Genomic DNA, 20,424 nt, shown 5'->3' with positions numbered 1-20,424 from the left:
TCCCTACTAGTATATAGGAGTAAAGCCATTGTTTGACAAGCAGTTACCAATATAAACTGAATAGCTTCCAGTTTTACCCCAGTACATATGGTATAGTTATGTCATGAGTAAAGGTAGTCATATACATTTGACACAGTTGATGTTAAACATCAACTAATGTAAGCTGGAATATATCAAAACTGCTGAAAAATTATGTTGTAATTATTTAATTGAAGACAGAAAACGTAAAAATTGATAAATTAAGATTAAGAGGAATTTTTTTTACTGGTGTGTGTGTAGCATGTATGTTATGCAGATGAATGCCTTGTACATGTGCAGAGGCAAGAGGAGGACTTTGGGTGTCCTCTAAAGGCTGTTTCACTAAACCTGGCTCTCCATTTTTTGGTTAGACCAGTGAGCCCCAGCAATCCTCCTATCTGTGTCTCCTTTAGCTCTGGAATACAGACATGCACAGCCATGCCTGGATTTTTATTTGGGTGCTGGGGCTCAGGTCCCCATGCTTGTGAGTACTCTTAGCAAACAGAAAACTGTCTTGCCCAGTGTTTTCTATGGAAGCCTTCTGGAGTATGCCCCCTCTCCTTTCTGGTCATGGAACCACAAGGAAATGACACAAAATTGCTGCAACCATGACATTTCTAAGAAGAAAGCCTGAAGAACAAGGCCAACATCCAGATAGAAACAAAAAGGAAGAGCTGCCAGTAGACACTCTCCACTGCTTGTCTCTGTGACCTTGGAGCCATCCAGTTTAGTTGTTTTCCATTCTGGGAAATACTTTGGTTCCTTTCCAGTAAATCAACCTTATACCTTAACTAGTTCAAGTTGGGTTTTGTTACTTGCAACTAAAAAACCTAAACTAGTTCAATATGCATAGAACTTTTTTTTGAGGTCCTGATATGTGTTTAAAAGAAATGCCCCCCCCCAAAAAAACCTTGTTACAGAGGCTAAAACTCACTCTCTTGAAAGAAGGGGAAAATCCAAGATGAATAAGCAATAAACATATCTACAGAGGAGAGAATTACTTCTAAAGAAAGGAGCCAGAAAATTGGAAATTGCCTCAGGACCATTCTAACTGGCTGGGTTGCTTGTCTGTGGTGGAGTTAGCTCTTGACTCTCTATGCTAATGGTGTGGAGACATTGCAAAGTAAAACTCTGACTTTATCTATTGGTTTCAGTCATCATTTTATGAGCGTTCCCAATATGTGGCAGAATTTATTTCAGTTCCTTTCACTTCTCACTAGATTTCTGCAACATCATTCAAATGCCAAAGGACACAAAGCAGAAAAAAATTAAAAGAATGCATAATGTATAGATTGGAAAAACCCATCTCCGATAACAGAGAGATAACCACTTATGCATACAGTAGATTATCCCAGTCTCAAAAGGCAGTAGTAGTTTAGAGGAAAAAAAGAAAGTAAGTTTAGGCTAACATTTGGGAATAATTAGACAGTGGAATACATAATTAAAGAAACAACAATGAGGAATATTCTAGAACATCTAAAATGTTCATGTTGGTGGCCTCTACACATGAAAAGCAAAAATGCTACCACATTTGAAAATGTGACTTACAGAGACCACCAACGTGATAATTCAGCGCCGGAAAAGGGCAGTCTGTAGTTGACTTTAGCTACTACTCCCAGCACTGCCTATGTGGTGAGTCAGGAGGGTGTAGCGCTGTGCTGAGCTCCTGTCTGAGACATGGGCCTCTGTCTGCATGCGGTCACATTGCACAGATGAGTACAGCCTTCAGTACAGGGTTCCATGAAGAGCCAGGTCACAGAAGTCATATGAGGTTACAGTCATCTGCTCACATTTTCTCCTGATAATACTCAGTGTGTAAAATTCCTGTAAGGCTGTTAAACATATCAGAAATATATTCCAGGACTGATTTTAGGTTTGTGTTGTTTCAACAGGAAGGGACAACTGGTATTTAAAGAAAGTTATGAAATTCTGAAATAAACAGACTATGTGTTAAATTCTTAATTATAATGACTGACTGAAACAAGATATTTTAAAAACTTTCAGTGACTCTAGATTAGGGAAAAATAGTCAGTGTTTTACATGTTTTGGGGGTTATTTTAATTTTAATTTAATTCATTTATTTGAGTGAGATACAGAGAGAGGGAGATATACAGAGAATGGGCAAGCCAGGGCCTTTAGCTGCAGCAAATGAACTCCAGATCTACCTTACATGGGTCCTGGGGATTGAACCTTGGTCCCTTGGTTTTGCAGGCAAGCACCTTAATCATTAAGCATTCTCTCCAGGGCTGGGCTTTTTGTTTGTTTTGTTTTGTTTTTCAAGGTAGGATCTCACTCTAGCCCAGGCTGACTCGGAACTCACACTGTAGTCCAAGCCTGGCCTCAAACTCACAGTGATCCTCCTACCTGTGCTTAATGAATGCAGGGATTAAAGGAGTATATGTTTTGTCATCTAAAGTTTTGACATTTTTACTTACCTTTTACATAGACCACCCATTGATTTTCTTGAAGTCCTCCACTGAGGGGGACACCTCTCCCCCCAACACACATTATGATTGAAGTTAACTGGCAGCTTGGGACTGTTCTCTTTGGCCAGTTTTGATGGCCATGATCATCTGTGAACCAAAGGTGCTTTCCTCCATGGTGATTGGAGGGCCAGTGAGGAACTCTTGCTGCTGCTCCAGGCTCTGCTGTTCCATGCTTTTTAACATTTAGTTTATATTTGATTTTATATTTTAAAGCCCAGGATGGCTTGGTGCTCACTATGGTGACAAGGGAAATGGAACCACCAAGTCTGAAACTTTTGCAGTCTAATTGAGTCCTATGATTTGCATAAGCAATCCAGGCCCACCTAGTGCTGAAGAAATCATGCTCAGAGAATTATATTTCACTAGACTCCAAAGAGAAAAGACTTGCTCAGAACACTGGGAAAAAAAAAGATTTCTTGCTCTGGGCAAGAAGAGCACTGTCTGTGACCTAGGAGAAGAGTTTCCGCTCCAGCCTTTTGGTCAGACTGTTTCTGCCTACAGGATCTACTGCTCCTAATTTCTCCTGTTTAGGTGGATATCCCAAAGCTATATTGATGTTGCATACTGTTTTATTTAACATTCTGGGGAGTAACTGCCTCTGACATCAACTCAAGACAACACTTTTTATTTTTATTTATTTATTTTTTTGCTAAAGCAATCAGTTTTTGTCATGGCAGCTAGCAAATAAAGGATACTTATTAATCAGACTTGAAAACAAAACAACAACAACAACAAAAGATCTGGAAAGTTGGAGGTTGTGGTGAACATCTTTACTCCCAACACCCAGGAAACTGTGGTGGGAGAATCACTGTGAGTTCTAGGGTAGCCTGAGCCACAAAGCCACATAGTGAGTTCTAGGTTAGCCTAAGTTGAAGTGAGACTCTGCCTCAAAAATAAATAAATAAATAAGTAAAGTAAGAAGAAAGAAAGATTCCTCCTCCCACCCCTGCCCAAAAACGTACAGCTGTCAACACCACCATTAACTGTCCCCTTTTGGTTTGCAAACCTGTTGCCATCCAGAATCCAGTTTTTATTCAAGTTGTATTTCTTATAAATAACTCATTTGTTCACCCTTCTCTGCCTGTCCATTCCATTCTTCAAGTGGAGAGATAAGGACCCAGATAACTAACCACCACCACAAAGGGACTTTACAGGATGAAATTATACAACTAGATTACCCACATTGTCCTGCGGTAAAGGCAGAAATTTGCTTACATGCAAATACCTCAGGTCTAGAAGTTATTTGTTCTATTTGGAAATGTAAATTGAAACCATTTTAGCAAAATCTGGCCTCTGTGGATTTAGTTGTCCTCTGAGATAAATGCTAATTTTCAAAAACTTCCCAGTGAGATATTTTACTGCTTATCCTCAAGGTGAGCAACTTTCACAGGAAATTTGAAACTGAAATGTGTAATGACCAGAGCACACATGGGCAGAAACCTCACCTCTGGAGATTCCTTGAAAACAGAAAGGGCCACTTTCAGCATTAAGTTTTGAAAACTTGCTCCAGGCAGGTTGGAATAGTTTGTTGTGCTGAGTCATGGGACCACACCCAGGTGGGAAGAATTTCTTTAATAATTTCTTATTTCGTGTTTAAATTGTCAACCATCCAGAGAAAGTTTAGACTGAGGACAGGAAATGAGGTAAGCCTTAATGTGAAATAGTGACTGCAAAAGCTGGCAATGTGGTCTAGCTTCCTAGAGTGTGCAAAGCAGCTTTGTGCTTAAGTGTCAGAACAAAACCTTGGAATCAAAAGAATCTTCATTTGCTACCTAGTAATAAGTTTCTGCATAGTGCTTGTGAAGGAGTAGCCTCTCATCAGAGTAGGGCCGATAAAAGTATGCTGTGAGTCAGCAAAGAAAAGCACAGAATGGTTTACTTAGAAACAGTTAAAGCAGATTGATAATTCCATGTCTAGTAAATCTAACAAATCATTCAACTTTAAATTTTTATATTTTATTTCCATGTCATGCTTTTAACTTTTTTGAAAGTTACAAAATTTTTGGTCAATGATGAATAAAATTTTCTTTGACCATGGCTTTAGGAAACATGGATCAACTTATTTTTTTAATATTTTATTTTTAAATTATTTTTTATATTAAGAACTTCCCTGATTGTAAATAATACCCCATGGTAATTCTCTCCTTCCCCCCAACTTTTCCCTTTGAAACTCCACTCTCCATCATATCCCCTCCCCCTTTCAATCAGTCCTTCTTTAATGTTGGTGTCATCATCTTTTCCTCCAGTTATGAGGGTCTTCTGTAGGTAGTGTCAGGTGCTGTGAGGTCATGGATACCCAGGCCATTTGGTGTCAGGAGGAGCACATTGTAAAGAGTCCTACCCTTCCTTTGGCTCTTACATTCTTTCCACCACCTCTTCTGCAATGGAACCTGAGTCTTGGAAGGTGTGATAGAGATATTGCAGGGCTGAGCACTCCTCTATCACTGCGTCTCAGCACTGTGATGTGTTCTGAGTTATCCCAAGGTCACTGCCATCTGAAAAGAGAAATTTCTCTAATGGAAAAGTGAGAGTAGCATTAATATGTGGGTATTAACATTAAGAGAAGTGCTTATTGGGCAGCTCGATGAGCATAGTACATACATTTAGTGAGACAGTAGCAGTCGTTACACGCCTAGGGCTCATAACTACCCCTGTTGTAGGTTTTTAGTATCAGGGATGTATTCCCTCCCATGGAGGAGGCCTCCAGTCAAATTGGAGGGCAGTTAGTTTTCCCCATTACAGACATGCCACTATTGCACCTGTTGGTTCATTTGGCCTGGTTGGCCAAATATGAGGCTTTCAGAGTCCACTGTGGAGTATGTTCACTGGTGATTTCTCTCTCTCCCCCCACTGAGCTGCATACATCTAGATTTTTCCAGCTTTCTGTCAGCTGTCTACATGGAGGAGGTTTTCAGCTCAGTTCCAGGAGGATTTCTCAGTGACTTTGCAGCCCAAGTATGTGGAGTCTTCAGCAATAGTGTTTTACCATCTATTCCTGGTGGGAAACCAATGGCCTCAGCAATGGCCTATAAAGTTTGGGGGCATCAGAGACTTCCCTGGCCAACAACTCACTGGAAGGTATCCCATTCCTGGCACTGAAAATTTTCTAACAATGATCCATGGCTCCTGAGTGTTCCATTGTCCATCATATGGAGGATTCCATATGATTTATTTGTATTCTCTTAGATTTAGGTTAGCCCTCCCTCCACCTTTCCTTTACTCAATCTCTTCCCCTGACCTCACTTAGGCCTTTTCACCCCCATTAATCTGTTCTTCTACTTACAGATATACAATACCGTCCTATTACGTCCCCCCTACCTTCCTTTCTATTCCCTTTATATCTCTTTTCTAGCTTACTGGCCTCTGCTACTGAGTTCTCTTCCCACTCACACAGAAGTCCAGTCATCTGTAGCTAGGATCCACATATGAGAGATAACATGCAGTGTTTGGCTTTCTGGTCTGGATTACCTCACTTAGTATAATTCTTTCCAGATCCATCCATTTTCATGAAAATTTCATTACTTCATTTTTCTTTACCACTGAGTAGAACTTCATTGTGTAAATGTGCCATATCTTCATTATCCACTCATCATCTGAGGGACATCTAGGCTGGTTCCATTTCCTAGTTATTGTGAATAGAGCAGCAATAAACATGGTAGAGCAAGTGTCTCTAGGACAGTGAGATGAGTCCTTTGGATATATGCCTAGTACTGCTATAGTTGGGTCATATGGTAGATCTATTTTAGGCTGTCTCAGGAACCTCCTCACTGATTTTCACAATGGCTGGATCACATTGCATTCCCACCATCAGTGTAGAAGGGTTCCTCATTTTCTGAATCCTCACCAGCATTTGTAGACATTTATTTTCATGATGGTAGCCAATCTGACAGGAGTGAGATGGAATCTCAATGTAGTTTTAATCTGTATTTCACTGATGAATTTTTTTAGCTGTTTATAGGCCATCTGTATTTCTTCTTTTGAGAACTCTGTATTTAGTTCCATAGCCCATTTATAATTGGATTGCTTGATTTCGTATTATTTAGCTTTTTGAGTTCTTTGTATATCCTGGATATTAATCCTCTGTCAGATGTATAGCTGGCAAGGATTTTTTCCCATTCTGTAGGTTGCCTCTTTTCTCTATTCATAGTGTCCTTTGCTATACAAAAGCTTTGTAATTTCATGAGGTCACAGAGGTTAATCTGTAGTTTTATTGCCTGAGCAATTGGGGTTATATTCAGAAAGTCTTTGCCAAGACCAATATGTTAAGGGTTTCCCCTACTGTTTCCTCTAGCAGTTTTATACCTTCAGGTCTGATATTAAGGTCTTTGATCCATTTGGGCTTACTCCTTGTGCATGGGGAGAGTTAAGGATCTATTTTCATCCTTCTACAGATACATATCCAGTTTTCCCAGCACCATTTGCTGAAGAGGCTGTCTCTTCTCCACAAGTACTTTTGGCATTTTGTCAAATATCAGGTGGCTATAACTACCCAGGCTTACATCTGGGTCCTCTATTCTGTCCCGTTGATCTACATGTCTGCTTTTGTGCTGATACCATACTGCTTTTGTTACTGTGGCTCTGTAGTAGAGTTTAAAATCAGGTATGGTGATACCACCAGACTTACTTTTGTTGCTGAAAATTGCTTTAGATATTCGAGATTTTTTTGTGCTCCCAAATGAAGTTTTGGATTTTTTTTTCTATTTCTGTGAAGAATGCCATTGGAATTTTGAAGGGAATTACATTAAATGTGTAGATTGCTTTTGGAAAGACTGCCATTTTCACAATATTGATTTTTTCCAATCCAAGAACCAGGGATGTTTTTCCATTTCCTAGTGTCTTCTGCAATTCCTCACTTGAGTGTTCTAAAGTTTTCATTGTACAGATCCTTCACTTCCTTCGCTAGGTTTATTCCAAAGTACTTTATTTTTTTTAATGCAATTGTGAATGGGAGTGATTCTCTGATTTCATCCTTTGTGTGTTTGTTGTTAACATATAGGAAAGCTACTGATTTCTGTGTGTTTATTTTGTATCCTGCTACATGGCTATTGGTGTTTATCAGCTCTAACATTTTGCTAGTAGAATCTTTATGTTCCTTTTTATATTGAATCATGTCATCTGCAAATAATGATAACCTGACCTCTTCCTTTCCAATCTGTATCCCTTTGATGTGTGTCTCTTGCCTTATTGCTATGGCTAAGACTTCCAGTACTATGTTAAGTAAAAGTGGGGACAGTGGACATCCTTGTCTTGTTCCTGATTTTAGTAGAAAAGCTTCAAGTTTTTCTCCATTTAGTAATATGTTGGCTGTAACCTTGTCATAGATAGCCATTATTATATTGTGATATGATCCTTTTATTCCCAGTCCGTAGGACTTTTATCATGAAGGGATGTTGGATTTTGTCAAATGCTTGTTGTGCACCTAATGAGATAATCATGTGATTTTTGTCCTTCAGTCCATTTATATAATGTATTACATTTATTGATTTGCATATGTTGAACCATCCCTGCATCTCTGTGATAAAGCCCAATTGGTTGGGGTGAATAATCTTTCTGATATTCTCTTGTATTCTGTTTGCCAATATTTTGTTGAGAATGTTTCATCTATGTTCACGATTGGTCTGTAATTTTCTTTTTGTGTTCTATCATTGCCTGGTTTTGGTATTAGGGTTATGCTGACTTTGTAGAAGGTGTTTGGCAATATTTCTTATTTTTCTATATTTTGGAAAAGTTTAAGAAGTATTGGTGTTGTTCTTCCATGAAGGAAAATTTACCAATGAATCCATATGGGCTTGGACTTTTTTTTAGTTTGGAGATTTTTGATAACTGCTTGGATCTCCATAGTTGTTATAGGTCTATTTAAGTGGTTAATCTCATCTTGATTTGATTTAGGTAGGTCATATAAATCAAGGAAAGCATCTATTTTTCTCACATTTTCAACTTCCTGATTGTATTTCTTTATCTGGAAATTGCCAGTGATGCATTGTAAACAATAAATGAGAAGACATTTGAAAAGGCTTAACCCAATTCCTGGCACTTAGTAATTATATGATAGCAGATGGTTTTCACATATAGAAATCATTCCTAGGTAAGTTGGAACATAAATAATGAATATAAATTTACCAGGTGAAAGTAAGAATGCAGGTTCTAGAGAGGAACCAGAATATACAAAAAGAATGAATTTAGGAGTGGGTATGTTAATATGACTGAAAACTTGACAGCATAGGTCAAAGCCATAAGGCTAAAATAAATGAGTATGGCCAATGTATGCCCTGGGATTTGACAACAAATTATGTTTAGTAGTCAGAACTATTCTTAAGTTATTGTTAAAGTCTTCAAAACTTTAAACTTTATTATTATCATAATTTTAGTTTTGCAAATATAAACTCTGTAATGGTGATGCTCAACTTTCTCTTAGATTAAGTACATAGGATATTAAATGTATCTAATTGAATACACAAACTTGTTCAAATATTATAAATGAAATAGTGAGTGTATTTGAGAATATTAAATGTTTATATTCAACTATATTTTCACAGAAGCAATATATTAATTACAAACACTCCTAAATTATAAATCCTTGTGTGACTTCCACTTGGAAGAAAGTTGTTATTCATTACATTAAATGAGTTTATGCCCTCGAAAGTAATAATTCTATGTCTTTATAGATATTCATTACTACTTAATTAATTAAACAAGTATAAATTATTGATGTGTATATATAGGTGCTGTGTGTTTCAGACAGGGTGTCAGCCTTATTTTATTATGCATTGCTTACGTCTCACACCACTGCTATGATGAAGGCAGTAATTGCCTGTATTCATGATCCCATTGGATAAGCAGTATAACAATAATGAATTAGTAGCACAAACTATATTCAAATTGGATTCTGTAGTTTTTGTTCACTCTTGTATTTCTGCTGAGAGCCTGCCTTACTTTTTGAAGGCAGATTTCTATTGGTACTTGTATTTTTCCTCCCATTTTAATTTAGACATTTATCTCTTCAAAACACGTTCTCATTTCATTTTAAACAAAACCAAATGAGGTTTTTATTCTTGTTAATGAATTATGGACACTAGCACTAATGTTAGAAAGGGATCTTTCATAGGAAAATTTCTAACAGCGGTACAAGGGGTCAGTTCGTAATTGCTAGGGTATGGTCTCCTTTCCATGACGGTCACAGCTATGTTGTTTGATGTTGTAGAATTGGCATTGTTTTCTTGACAGAATTTGTACTGCAGATGGTCAGCAGACAAACCTTGTTGAAATGGGCAACTGTAAGATGGACCAGATCCCAGAAAGCCTCCAGCCATTGATTGCAGTGAAGTGGTCATACTATTTTATTGAGGAAAATAATAATAAAAGATTGTGATTTGGGTCCTGAATGACGTCAGTAGGTAAATTAGGACTGTCTCCTAATCTGTGCAACATATTTGATAAGGGGATTTTGCTGAACCCAGCATTGAAATATCTGATGAATTAAAATATATGAAAATTAAAGTGGCCAAGTAAATGCATATTGTTGCTGTTACCAGGGCATCAGGCACTGAGTGACTTAGTCTGTAAGTCAAGCTTGGATGATTATAGCAGTAATTTCCTCTATAATTCAGAATGGAATCCAGACAGACATCATAAACAATGATTTGTGCTGTGCCCTGTCCATCTCCCTGCTGGACCTCAGCAAAGGCAGCTTCTCCTGCTTGGCATAAGTTTCTTATGCTGGAAGTTTTACACGACCAGCTCCAGAAGCATTCTAGTTTCTGCCCCTTTGCCCCTCTTTTGAAAGTGATTTCCAATGCATGGAAAATAGCATTTCTTTGCCTGGAATGCTATTCTTTTACTCTAGTTTTAACTCCAACCACTGTACAATATTATCTGACTTAAAAATTGATGGTCTATATATACTCTGTTTCCTTTAGATAGAAAGAGGACTTGTTTTGACTGCCTCCAATCTTTGGCTCAGTAATGGTTCAATAAATTTGTGTTAATAGATAAATAAATCTTTTAAAAGGAAGGAAACATATCTTTAAAATAATTAATCTTTTTTAACCCAATCCCCCCAAGAAAGGTACTGGATATGTTACAATGCTTTTTTCCCCATACAATCACAATTATTCTAAGGTCGTGTTCTCTGTCAGTTTTTTTTTAATCAAAGAAATATGTGTACATATATGTATTTATATGAGCATTTCTTTGTAGAAATTTGCCTTGAGAAAACAAAAGCAAATTTTTATAAGTGATCAAACAAAAATACACATTCCTATAATGTGTAACAATATGCATTTTTCTTCTGTTTTCTTGTAGTTAGGAATTTGAGCATAAAATGCTTTCATGAATGCTAATGTGTAGGGCAGTTGGGATATATACCATGATCATATTACATTGTTATTTCTACACTCTTCTTTTTGCCAGTATTGGTCCCGAGTCACATCCTATTACTCAAACTATTTGGCCTGTGCTTAATCTTTATTGATCCCTTTTTTTCATAAAAAGAAAAAAAATCAATTTTCTATTATGTTAGTTAAGTAGGTAAAGTGAGACCACATAGTAGTGGTGAATAAAGCAATTGATAATTATTTGCTGCAGTGTTCAATTTATTAAGAGGAAACTGCAAGCAAGAGAATAAATCATTACTTGATCTCTATTAGTAATTCCATTTATCTTGAACATTTCAAAACTTATAGATAAATAAGAATATAAAAAGATTAAAATCAATTTTAAAAAAACAAAACACACACCTTTAAAATATTTGCAATCTAAATCTCTAACTTTACTCTATCTCCAATGTATATGAGTTAGAAAACAACATGAACAGAGGCACTAGAAGATATTAAATTAGCCCAAGGAATCTGGCATTACAAACTTAGGTTAAGTACCTCTTCCCACCACTTAAATATAGCACTCCCAAAACAGTTGTATTTCAGATTTTGTCATTCTCATGATTTCAGTGTTTTTGGAAACTGAAGCTTATATAATTTTAATATCTGAGGATTTATCCTATTCATTACTTCTAAATTCTAGAAAACAACACAGTGCAGAAAAGGCTCTGTTATGTTGTCTTGACATTTTATAACTAGACTTCACTTTTCCAGCATTGAGAAAAAGTGCCTCTCTACAGGGAGAAATTAGGCAGAGATCATTTGCATGCATTTTTTTTTATACACCTGTAAAACATCTATTATGGCAGATTACTGTAATAGTCACTTGAATACAGAGTTATGAAAAACAGATCCCTACTTTCTGAGCTTAAATTCACAGGGGTTGATGACATATCTATGAGCCCTTTGATGACATGTGATGCTTAGGTAAAGGGCCTTAAAGCCTTTTTTATAGGAGAGGGAACTATGAGATTGTGGAGTTCCTATGGGAAAGTGATCTATATGGGCACACAAGTGTTTGGCAAGTAAGTGAGTAGGACAGGGCAAGAGCATGCACATGGGAGCCATTTAAAAGCAACAATGAAGTTCTGATATCCTGCCTATTATTAAAACATGGCCAGTGTTAAACACAATAACTTCTAAAATGTGGCCACAACTAACCCAGGCTAGGGCTGTTAACATTGCTGTCAGCCTGCCAAGTAGGATATATTCTACCTTTTATGCAGGTAACTCTGCCTGCAAGAGCCAAGGAGGATGAAGGAAAATACAGCCAGTGACATCTATAGTGTGTCCTGACATTTAAGATCAAGCCTGTTCAGAACAAGGGGAAAAAGATGATCAATGGGTATCTTACTGAATACTGGCCATACCATGAACACACCTTGGGGGTTGTGATCATCTCCAAATACAGTGCCTTTTTGTGTGTATGTGCATATATATCTGTGGTGTGGCGTGTGTGCTTGTGATATGGTGTATATGTGATGCAGATACCCTCATCCAGAGGTCAGAGGAGGCTGTCAGGCATCATTTTCTAATATCACTTATCTACATATTTCCTTGAAACAAAGTCTCTCACTGGACCAGAGCTGAAATTTTGGTGAGCACCAGAAATTTTCTGGTATCTACTCCCTTTGGGACAGGGGTTACAGGCTGGCCTGGTCATGCCCATCTGTTTATGTGAGTGCCGATGAATTGAACTCACATATTCTCAGACCCTCATGGTGTCATGGGGCAAATGCTCTTAACAGATGTGTCATTTCCCTAGCCCCTACAAAGTATTTTTTTTTTCCTGCCAAAGGCAGATAATGACTTAAATGACAAGCCAGGTAAGGTGGAGAGAAAAGGGAAAAGCTGTCAGTTTAAAGAAAATCTCAAGCCATACTTTAGATTGGAGGTGCTCCCTACAGGGCCATTAGATTGGAGTTATCTGAAAACTAGTTAAAAACCTTGATGCCAAAGCTCTATCCTCTGAATTCTGAATTAATGTCATTGCTCTGAGATAAGGCTCAGATACTTGATTCATACTTATGCTTCCTTACATGATTCTAATTTACAGGTAAAGTATTTAAGCATGATTGCTGGCAAAGAAATGAGATAGATTCTTTTAGGTAAAGTACTGTTTCTTAAAGCCCCTTTGAAGCTAACATTTCACTCTAATCCCATCCTTGATATTCATTTGAAATGGTTTCCTAATATGTAAAGATGGGATGGAGGGGGGAAGGCAACGGAATATATCATTTACACTGGACGTCATAACCTAGGGAGTGATGTACTTTGACCAAAGTACTCATCTTGTAAAATCAAAAACAAGACATTGTCTATATAAAATTGGAAAGTGATAGAGGACACAAAAATAAACATATTTCCTGGATTGCAAATTTTCAGTTTTGTAATATAAATGAATGACCAGCAAAAAATCTTTGGAATGCACATTTATTTTTATCTGTCAGAGAAAAAGAATGTATACATTATCAAACAGGACTTGGTGTTTAGTGTCTTGGAGTCTGTGAGACTGTTCTAGATATTAGAAGTTTTCAGTGAAATCACAAATGAGAAACATATAATGACACAGGGAACAGGGACGTTCCATGCACATGTGTCTATAATCTTGACCAAATCCTTGGAAAGGAAAGCTGCAGATAGATTTTCAAGATACTTAGGCTTGGAGGTCTGGAAAGTATTAGTAGACAGAGGAATGAACAAGAGCAGTTGTATGTAGTATTTCGCTGTAAAAGGCACAACACACTCTTGTCTAATTGTCTACCATAGGTCAGCCATATCTTGTATTATCTTATCTGATTCTTTACTGGCAAATGTGGGCCATCCACATAGGCACATTCATATTCAGTGTTGAGGATCAGTCAAGAGTCTTGGTGTCAACTTTGTATCTTTGCCTTCCTCTGAAAATATTCCTATCAGGAGGGATTGTATTGGAAGAGATTCTGCTTATCAGCTGGGGAAACTTAAGCATTTCTAATAAACTCTGAATACCAATTCCTCAAATATAAAATAAAATTAATTTAAAATGCCTGCCATAGTCAGCTCTCAAGTTCACTATAAGAAATAATATAATGATGAGCTGGTCATTGTGATACACATCTGTAATCCCATTACTCATGGTGCTGAGACAAGAAACTGTAAGTTCCAGGCCAGTCTGATCTGCAATAACCTGTTTCAGCTGTATGTAATGTTTTGGGAGAAATTTGATGTGTAATTTGCAAAATGCTATGAGATAAAGGACAGCAACATCCTTAAACTTCAGTTTTATCAATTTGCCTTTTAAGAATTATCATGGTCTGGAGCTCCAGTTATCTTAACTGGGGTTAGGGGTTTCACTGCCAAGGTTATTTATTCTCAAAGTAAGTAAGTTGGTGCCAGCTATTGGCAAGATGACTAAACTCCTCTCTATAAGGGCCATGGGGCTGCTTCAGTATCCTCACAGTATGATACTTGGCTCCCCACATACCAGCCTCTCCAAGAGGCTACAGTGAACTTGCATTAAGGCTTATGAATTAGCCTTACACAGGAAATATCACCCCTTTTACTCTGAGACCCCATTTAAAGCAAAAGGTACTGAACAAGACTAATGAGCCATAACAGATTTATGTTTGATTCAGAAATTAGAAAGCAAGTTGTGAGATTGAATCAAAATGAGACAGACTTGCATATATCACTATAGCATAGAGCCTAAGAAGAGAACATAGCTAGAGGAAAAGGCAAGCCCATATGCACAAAATCTAGAAAAAGAAAACAAGTTGAAATAAGTAACATTATGTTTCATAATTTTTTAAAGGCTAATCTAACTTGTAGAGTGCTCAAAAGTGACCCATGCTCTAGGACCTTATAATTAAATTCTTATGAAGATAGCATATATGCAAATTACACAATTAGATCATAGCACACAATGCTCTATGGAGTTAAAATTGATTAAGAGGGTACTAGTAATTCAACCATTCCTAGACATGCCATATACCTTTCCTTTGCTTTGCTCTGTATTGGAAATAACTGAATCTTGCCAACTGTATTTCTCAGTCTCCTTGGATTGCTACCCCTGATAGCTTTCCCCTTATAGAGACTTGGCTTGGAATTGGAATGGGGAGAAAATTAATAAACCACAGTATTCACCCTTTCCTCTTCCTCTTCCTTTTTCTCCTCCCTTCACCTCTCCTGTTCTACTACTCTCTTTTCATTTCCCTTCCCTTTTCCTTTTCATTTTCTTTTCTAAGCTTTTTTAAAAAATATTTTATTTTTATTTATTTATTTGATAGAGAGAGAGAGAGAGAGGGAGAGGAAGAGAGAAAGAGAGAGAGAGAGAGAATGGGTGCGCCAGGGCCTCCAGCCACTGCAAACGAACTCCAGACACAAGCGCCCCCTTGTGCCTTGTGCATCTGGTTAACATGGGCCCTAGGGAATTGAACCAGGGTCCTTTGGCTTTGCAGGCAAATACCTTAACTGGTAATCCATCCCTCCAGCCCACTTTTCTAAACTTCTATTGACAGTTTTCATCCATGTGCATCATGTATTTTGATCACAATCTCCCTCCATTACCCTCTGTCCCTCTTTCTCTGAATCCTTTGTTCTTTACAGCCAGTCCCTTTTCTATTTTGATGCCTTCTTTCTTCTTCATTTTTCCTTCCTCCCTCATCTATAATGAAATAGTGATAGGCCCAATACTATGCAGATCTTGTACAGTTAATAATAGATGCTGTGGTGTCATAAATGCAATGGCCACTCATGTCTGGAAGGCAGCATTTCCAAAAGCTCCTCCTTCCTCTGTCTCTTACATCCTTTCCAATACCCCTTTCACAATGATTCCTGAGCCTTGGAGGGTATGATAAGAGATTCTTCAAAGTAAGTAAGTTGGTGCCAGCTATTGGCAAGATGCTAAACTCCTCTCTATATGAGCCATGGGGCATATCAACAGTTACTTATTCTCAGGGTTTTGATAAGTTTTGGGCTTCCCCAGATATCACCAACATCTGCAAAAAGAAGCTTCTCTGACTAATGTAGCACTAATATATAAATATACATGTTTGGAAGGCAATTTTATGGGTACAATATATTCACTTAGCCAGCAATGCTACTAGCTTCCTTGTAGGATCTATGACCTTTCTATCCATAGGCTTTTGATTAAGTTTTCAGTACCAGGTGTGATTCCTTCCTGTGGAGTGGGCATCAAATCCAATCAGAGAGTAGCAGTTGGTTACTCCCATAACAGCCATGCCCCTATTGCACCAGTGGGCAGGTTGGGTATATAGATGTCAGGGTACAATTCTGGTTAAGAGTGCTTATGGATTTTCTCCCACACCTATATAACCATCTTTTCTTTTTGTTTTCCTTGACAGGGCTTTACTATAAAGTCCAGGAAAATGTCAGGGTACAATTCTGGTTAAGAGTGCTTATGGATTTTCTCCCACACCTATATAACCATCTTTTCTTTTTGTTTTCCTTGACAGGGCTTTACTATAAAGTCCAGGAAAATCTCAAACTCATAATCCTCCTGCCTCAACCTTCCTGAATGCTGAAATTACAGGTTTATAATACCATACACCTGCTTCTTTTCACTCTAAAATAGTTGCATACTCTCCACAGTTCTAACTTCCATGGAGAGCTGCTCGCTTTGTGTTGCTTGTCCTTTCCAGATGGTGGCTCTCAAAAGGAAACACTGGCCCCTGGGACCTGTTAGCTCTATTTCTCCCCTTGGCTTCTTTCTTCTTTACATATACTCTTATTATTTCTGATCCTCTGCTTTTCCAACACCTACTGTTAAACTATTCAATGTGGGGCTCTGCCTTACTGACCCATCCTGACACAGGTCAGTTAAAGTACACATCATAGGTGGCTTCAAATCCTGCTCAAGCATTGGCCTCAAATGTTAATCCAAACCAAATTCTATATAATGATTGTATGGTCTAGGATCTAGACTAATGTGTAAAGAGTGTGGTTAACATAAATGGAACAACCCCTATTAAATTTTAATCATCATATGCATGTGAGGTTTGAGGGTATTTGAGAGAGAAGGGAAAAGAGAAGGTTGAGAAAAACACTATATAAATAAGTATAATTTACCTAAAATATGTCCAAACAAGTTGCTTTAAGGTCCCAGAGGAAGGAGAAGCCATCTCAGCCTCAGGAGTTGAGATGGCAGGCATAAAATAGGGAGTCTTGAATACGAATTTGACAAATGATGAAATCTTGAAATTTTAAAGATGAAGATAGAAAGGATAGGAAAGAATAAGTGAAAATATGCAGCAGTGAGAAAGAGAAATTTACTTTTTATAAACTTTTTATATGAAATACTGAAAGAAACCCTGGAATAGTAAATTGGGCCCTAAAATTTGAAGAGTTCAGGTGGTATTTTTAAGAGCCCACAGCTCCTGTTGTCCACATATACATGTCTTTGAACTAAATCAGAAGTTACATTTCTTTTCTTATTAGTTGATTAATTTACTTGTTTGCGTGTGTTTGCATGTGTGCGTGAGTATGTGTGAGTGTGTTGTGTGTGTGTGACAGAGAGACAGAGAGAGAGTGTGTGTGTGATAGAGTATGTGTGAGAGTGTGTATGAATGTGTGGATGGATGTACCAGGGCTTCTACACCAGATGCTTGTGCTACTTTTTGCACATGGCTTACATGGGTGGCTGGGGAATTGAACCTGGGCCAGCAGGCTTTGCAAGCAAGGGCCTTTAACTGCTGAACTATCTTCCTAACCTCCCCCAGAAGTAACATTTCTGGTTTATATGTATCAGTATGATAGCAGGGACTCTATTTTATTAGCTGCTCAGTTGAAAGTGTCTAATAACATGCTTGGCACAGTATGTGCTCGATATTTGTGGAAGAAATCAACATGTCACCATCTCCCTATCATAGTTCCTAATGACTATAAAACTGTCCACTCATTTATTTCAGGATTGGGCACCTTCTCAGTGAAGGTCATTATTTAAATGTCTTCAAACAATTCACAGGACAAAGTGCAACATTAAAAAAAAAAATCATTCTTAGCATATTATCAAGATAACTGCCAACACCTTTCAAAATGTGAGCTTCCAAGCACTTTAGCCCATGAGACATCACAGATTATTTAGTGCAAATCTCTCCTAGCAGTCTGGGCTTGTGTTCAACAGGATTCAGCACTTATTTATCCCTTAAAAAATGTTCACACTGAAACATGGCCCTTCACAGGGGTTAATGGATAGTCAAACTGGAATGTCTTCCCAAACTCACACAGCTGCCCTGAGTAAACAGACCAGATTCCCAGATGCCAGGCCATGTGACAGAGTCCTGGTACCAGCTGAGTTTGCTATTCATTACTCTATTGTCTTCCAACACACCCAGAAAACAAAGCCTGAAGATGGCTGGTGGTTTTCCTGGCTCATAAGAGAGCAAGGACTCTAAGGGCAGTGCTTGGAAGAAATCCACCTGTGGGTAGAGGCTTCTAATTGAAATCTCAAATACACTCCAGAGCTCTGGAATGCCACTTTTTGGAGTTATTGTTATTCATCCCTATGGGCACATCTTTGCTCCAACTTGTAAGGATGGGAAGCCCCTTCGTCTGGCCTAGGCTGCAGCTTTCTAAGGTAGCCACAAAGAGATATTAACAAATGGTGTCTTAGGGAGAACTGATACTGACTGTGACACTTGATCTGGGCCCATCCATTTACATTAGTGAGATTTACTTTTGTCTTTTTAGTTTCTAACTTGGTCTGTTTTTATACCTGAAAACAATCCATAACTGAACATGAAGAATGATTTGCATTCTTTATTTGCACTGGGAATGGCCATCTATGAAATGTTATTTCGAATATGCATTTTTTTTTTTTTGCTTGTTGCTTTTTTAAAAAATAGAAAATTTCATTATAAGGGAATGTGATCTTATGATGACCCTTGACATTCCATACAGAGAGAGAGTGGGAGAAAAGATTATATCAATAATTGCATTTATGAAGAAAAGGAGAAAGAAAAGTTGGGGTAGTGATTGTGGAGTATTGCTGAAGATCTATGTGGCTATTGCCCTTAATAAAATATAGACTCTTTTTCTATGAAACAGAAAATGGTAATACTCTAGAGAGAGACCTGAGGAATTTTTTTTTTAATTTTTATTTGCATTTTCCATGATTATATAAGTGAGGAAATTTTAAAAATTCTTTGTGTATAGGTGTGCGTGTGTGCTTGTACACATGCATGTGGAGGTCAGAATGTTATTAGTCCTCACCTTCCACCTAGTTTGAGATGGAGTCTCTCTTGTTTTGCCTCTGGAAACACCGGTCTAACTGGCCATGTGTTTTAGGATTCTCCTGACTTTGCCTCCTGTTGATATAGGCATGTTGGCATCACAGATGCATGTGCTACCTGTGCCCAGCTCTACATGGGTTCTGGGGATCTGAACTCTGTTGTTGGGCTGGCTCAGAAAGTGCTGCTAACTACTAAGCCATCTCCTGAACCCTACTTTAAATTCTTACTTTTCTTAGCCAAAGGATTTTATTTGCCAACCTCAATGTTTTGCTTTTCATGTTAAGGGGATGCTCAGAGAATGTCATACTGAACTGGGTCCTGGTGTCTCTGAGACTACAGCAATGGACTAAGATTCTGAACGTTTCGAACACAAGGATTTTGTGACACTTTGATCAGATCCACAGGTCCCTCTCTCCTGAATTATCGCACAAGTTACTTTAAGCACCTGAGATTTGTTTGAGCAAGATTTTCACACATTCCTATATGATATCCACACCTGTTTCTATTAAACTTCTTCCAGTAAAATGTATGGGTAAGTAGGACCATTTGCAAATTATTGTTTGTTCAAAATCGCAGACACATGCAGGCTAGGTTACTGGCTTTGATATGCATAGTTATCAACCTAAGCCCTCTCAAAACAAGGAAAAAAATCAATTTACAAATAGAAAAAACTGTGCTTCATTAAATGTTAAGATCTTAAAATCCATAAAACTCGTGTGTATGTGTGTGTGTGTTTAACCTAATATACTGGTAAACTGTTTTACTATTTGTAATTTTTCAAAACACTTTCAATATTAATTTTTATTTTTTAATACTTTAAAAATTTTTATTTTTCTTCATTTGTTTGCGAGAGAGAGAGAGAGAGAGAGAGAGAGAGAGAGAGAGAGAGAGAGAGAGAGAGATACAGAAATAGGCAGGGAGAGAGAGACGGAGAGAATGGGCACACTAGGGTCTCCAGCCACTACAAATGAATTCCAGATGTGTGCACCCCTGTGCATCTGGCTTACATGGGTTCTGGAGACAAGTGCCTTAACCACTAAGCCATCTTTCCAGCCCCAGTATTAATTTTTATAAAGAAACTAACATGAGTTAAAAATGTTGGGAGGAATTCACAGTAATGTTACAAAGCTTCTAGTTATCATTATAACCAGAAATAAACAGCTTAATAGTAATTTAAAATCTACTATTTATTATCTTTTTGTTGATTCTCTTCTTATATTTATTCCTTGCTATCCTTTCCCAATGTATTACTAATACTGATACTTGTTTATTTTTCCTGCTTTGAGACTTAATTTTTTGATAAAAACATATGTT

This window comes from Jaculus jaculus, chromosome 6 (assembly GCF_020740685.1).
Source record: "Jaculus jaculus isolate mJacJac1 chromosome 6, mJacJac1.mat.Y.cur, whole genome shotgun sequence".
NCBI lineage: Eukaryota > Metazoa > Chordata > Mammalia > Rodentia > Dipodidae > Jaculus > Jaculus jaculus.
This window is presented reverse-complemented; position numbering follows the sequence as displayed.